The sequence below is a fragment of the Zea mays genome, chromosome 5, assembly GCF_902167145.1.
Source record: "Zea mays cultivar B73 chromosome 5, Zm-B73-REFERENCE-NAM-5.0, whole genome shotgun sequence".
Lineage (NCBI taxonomy): Eukaryota > Viridiplantae > Streptophyta > Magnoliopsida > Poales > Poaceae > Zea > Zea mays.
The window spans coordinates 131,412,035-131,416,802 of NC_050100.1; the positions used below are offsets into that span (position 1 = coordinate 131,412,035).

The 4,768-nt window shown below is 50.3% G+C and overlaps 1 long non-coding RNA gene and 1 pseudogene across 1 annotated transcript; one reads left to right on the forward strand and one right to left on the reverse strand.

Moving 5' to 3' along the window:
• Positions 1 to 491: 491 nt before the first annotated feature.
• LOC103628458 (uncharacterized) lies at positions 492 to 3,036 on the reverse strand (annotated as a pseudogene).
• A 388-nt stretch (positions 3,037 to 3,424) lies between these two features.
• Positions 3,425 to 4,446, forward strand: LOC103626886 (uncharacterized). The gene is made up of 2 exons (XR_553231.3): positions 3,425 to 3,944; positions 4,020 to 4,446. It is a non-coding gene; the product is annotated as an uncharacterized lncRNA (long non-coding RNA).
• Positions 4,447 to 4,768: the final 322 nt, after the last annotated feature.

Sequence of the window (4,768 nt, forward strand, 5' to 3'; positions counted from 1 at the left end):
CCTATCTAGAGAGACGATATGAGACTAAAGTACCGCACCATCTCTAAACACCACATTGGCTTTTTATTGAATTGGGCCACACACCCTTGCTGCTCATCATCGCCAAGAATTGGTCCTGCGTGCTCCCAGCGCCCTCGCTGTTAGCGATCCTAATAGATCACTAATAGAATAGTGGGAGTGGAAAGATGTAGACGGACAACACAGAGAAAAGAGGAATAGTAGAACAGCAGGAGTGGAGAGATACAGACAGACAACACAGAGAAGAGGAATAGAGGCGAAGAACAGGGAGATGATAGTAGATAGTAGTATTCAAGTCCGGTTCATTCATGTCGCTTCTCTATGCCAAGTTTGGCTTATATATTATACTCACGGTACATAGGCCGACCTATCAACTATTTAGCCCATTCTGGCCCATAAACCCTGGTGCTTGGCCTGCGAGTCTTGTAGCTTCATTGTCTGCTGCATCTCCTTAAACGTGCTCTGCCTGACCTCTAGTGAGTGACTGATGAAGGGATATTGACATTCCCCCCTCCATGAGAACCAGCTTGCCCCCAAGATGGGGCCTGAGGAAAGGTGTGCTTGAGTGCTTCCAAGTCTTCCCATGTCGCCAACAAGGAAGGTTGGGACGACCATGTGATCAACTTCTGTTGGACAACACGTGTGCCGTGGAACACCAGACGCCGCTCCAATATCTGTTCAATAATGTACCAAGCAGAGTCAGTGGCAGGAAACAACAGAGATACCTGGACGTTAGCACCCACAGCCTTCAGATCTCCAACAGTAAATTGACACTCGGTGTGGTGCTTATCAGCCATAGACTTCATCCATTGCTTGACGCGTAAAAGTTGTTGATGTAACAGTTTGGTCATAACCAATTTGTCTTGCAAGAATGCATTTAGGTTAGCAGAGGGACCATCACATGAAGTAATACCGAAATGGCGAGGTGCATAACCATATAAGGCCTCAAAAGGAGATCGGCCGATAGCAGAATGGAATGAGCTATTATACCAAAAACTCGGCCGATGGAAGCCAATCAGACCACCTGCTTGGACAAGCATGTACATAGCATAGAAGCCACGCTGAATGCACTTGGGTTTGTAAAGACCCCGAAGGTTTGGCTTGTCCCATTGAAGTAGCAGCAAGGAAAGGATAATCACCAGCCATCTTGTCTTGAGACAAAATACAGACTAGCTTGTTTCATCTGCAAGTCCCCCAAGCCATGAATAAACAGATTCAGTAAGCAACACTGATCACCACCAGGATCCCACAAGAACCGTTGCTGGACAACTATAATGCTATTTAGTTGAATTACCAGAAATGGCCAACATATAACCCCAACTATCTGACCATAGATTCCAAGTGTGAAGCTTGTTAGGCAGGATCAAAAAGCAGGAGCATATATCATCACAACAACACCACCCGTGTTACTGGTAGTCAAAACATTTTCAGTTGGCTTCATCACACTGATGGATAATCCAATACCAAGCACGTCCACGATGAGCTGCTCATTGATAAATTGCTCAGCGAAAAAGGGTCAGGTAGCCATGGGTAGACCGGCTGCAACAACCTCCAGAGCGGAGCCCCATCCATAGAGCGCCATGAAGCCGCCACTGGCTAGATGGGCCAGGATGGCCACCTCTAGCAACCAACCACGCACCACCAGACACTTGCTTCCTATGATGCCGTGTGCATCGGTGTTCTTGCGTAGCCAATCCTTGACGTTGTCGGGCAGGGAGTCAGCGTCCTTGATGAGCCAGAGCACAAGCGAGGGGCATGAGGCAAACGCCATGTCGAGCTGAATGGGTGGCATGCGCATGGCACTGCCGAAGCTCACGTACACCATAGACTTAGGAGCCTTGGCGTCCAGCCATGCCATGCATCGCCTCGCGTCACACGACATGGACTAAGGGTCGAGACTTGGTGAGCGGTAGAGCGAGACGGACCTGACGACGATCACCTTTTTGCCTGTTGCCTCCGCGAGAAGCATCGTCGAGTCGCTTTCCATCTCCTCGAACGTGTTCACCACCAGATCGTCGGCTCTCGCGCTCTTGGCCATTCGATCGAGCACCTTGAACGCGCTCGAGCCCAAGGACATCACCCCCGCAGCGTCGTTGTGGATGGGAGGCGGAGGACTTGCCTCGTCGCGGTACAACTTGTCGACTTCGGGAAGAGGAGGCGGTGGACTCATCGCGGCGCGGTACTGCTTGTCCACCACCTCAGCTTGCAGCTGCAGCACCGCGAGGGAGGGCGGTAGCGGGTTCCCCACGACGAGTAGGGAAGGGGACGACGAGGGCTGGTCGAGCCTTGCGGGATCCCCCGCGTCCGCGGCTGCTTCCATCGCAGACATGGCCTCCTCGGCAGAGGAATCCTGGGCAGCTACGGGGTTGAGGAGGAAGAGATGGTCATGGTTGTGACGCGCGGATGAGTTGAGGAGGTCCGGGTGGATGCTGTTGGGCAGCGCGTTCAGCGCCACGCAGTACTGCTCGCCGTCATCGAAGCACCCGCCCTAGTTGTCGGCGATGACCGAGGCTGGGATCGGCGGCGCGCTAGCGGACGCGTCGAAGCACCCTGCCGATCTGTGTGCTCCGAACATGCCTGGTCTGGCTAAGCTGTCGATGCGCATGTCGCGGTTCCACAGAATCCCCATCTTGGACACCTCGGTGCGGATGAAATCCACCGAAGCGTGGAGCCCCTCGATCGATGAATCCACGCGAGTACACCACATATCGAGGCCGTGCAATGAGGATTCGAGCGCCGACACGCGGGGGTCTAGCTCAGCTTCGATCTGGAGAAGCTTGGAGTCGGTGGCGTCGTCAGCTGCTGTGAGGTGCGCTTCCATGTCGGATTGAAGAGTAGAGGAGAAATTGGACATGGCGCGAGTCGAATCGGCGGAACGCGATTCGATCGCTCCAACACGGGATTCCCATTGGTCCCCTACTTGGAGTCGAGACGCTTGTCCAACTCCGACAGGAGGGTGCGTGTCTGAAGCTCCAACACTTGAATGAGCTGAGTATTGAGTGGTGAAGGAGACGCCATGGATGTTTTTCGGCTGAGGAACGATGGAATCTGAGGATCGGTGGATATCTGATACCAATTGTTAGCGATCCTAATAGATCACTAATAGAATAGCGGAAGTGGAGAGATACAGATAGACAACACAGAGAAAAGAGGAACAGTAGAACAGCAAGAGTGGAGAGATACAGACAGACAACACAGAGAAGAGGAATAGAGGCGAGGAACAGGGAGATGATAGTAGATAGTAGTATTTGAGTCTTGTTTATTCATACCGCTTCTCTATGCCAAGTTTGGCTTATCCCTATATTATACTCACGGCACGCAGGTGGGCATAGGCGCATAGCAACTATTTAGCCTATTCTGGCCCGTAAACACTGGTGCTTGGCCTGCAAGTCTTGTAGCTTCATTGTCTGCTGCATCTCGTTGAACGTGCTCTGTCTGACCTCCAGTGAGGTCCTGACGAAGGGATACTAACACTCGCGCTCACCGAGGCGCCGAGCGCCCTGCTGCTCATTCCGCAGCCATACCGGATTCCCGGATTCTCCTTGCTCATGCGTACTTCTCCTCAGCGCCGCCCGCCCAGTTCTAGGACCCGCGCGCCGCCTGGCCTCGTCCTCCTCGTTGCAGACTCTCACGCCCGGTCCCCCACCTCGTCGTGGTCAGCCACCACGCCGGTGCTCGCCCGCTCCTGGCTGACCGTCGACCGAGCCGCTCGCCCTGATCACTGCTCCCAGTTCGTCCATATCTCACATCACGTCCAACACTACGCTGCTGCTACTCCTATCCCACACGCATAGCACTAGCACCTGACAGATCGAAGGGATCCACATTCTAGCTCTTGGAGCATGCTGCCATAGGCTACAGCTACGGTTATTACATTATAGCCGGAAGTGCTCCAGCTCCAGGACTGATTCAACAGTTTAAAGAAGGTACTGCTACCATTGAAGTCGATGCTCTTGATTTGTGTATAGTGATCTGGCTGTGTTTGTTCGTGTGAATCACAGTTTGTGGTTGGCAAAGATGGCTAGATGGTGTAGGAAGTGAAGTTCCAGATCGACGCTCGCCTGGTGCTCGGTGAATTGCCTGAACTAGAGATCGTCGTCACTTTCACAATTTCCGAGTCATTTTAGTATTGGTGGGTTGATTTGCTGCTCCGACTTGCTGGTTTGATGAACGAATGGAATGAGATGGATAGTCTTAGGCATGTTTGTTTTAACTTATAGATTATATAATCTAAATTATAATCTAGATTATATAATCTGGATTATTTGCTCTGGATTAAATAAGCTAGATGTTGCTGTTTGTTAGCTTAGATTATTTGGACTCGACTTATTATTCATATGTATACAAATATAACAATATCCTTGGCCGTTTTACTTGTATGGTTTCATCAGTTGGCACTGCATCAGTTTATACATAACAGTTTATACACGTTTATACATGCTTTTTCCAAATAATATTCCCGACATATTTATACACCTTTAAGTAAATCACGCTTGTTCTTCAATTGCACTTTTGAATGACGCAGCCCAGTTGCTATCTTATACTTGTCAGCTATGTTGTTGTAACCTCGGGAAGTCATGATACCATTAGATCTATTCCCGGCATTGATTTCTTGGATGCATATTTCACAAAAAATTCTACTGTTGTCGAATGTCCAAACAGCTTTGTCATAAATTTGTTTCTATTCAGTCATATAACATATATGTAGATAATGATTTAGAATACTAAATAGTAGGGATGGCAACGGGTC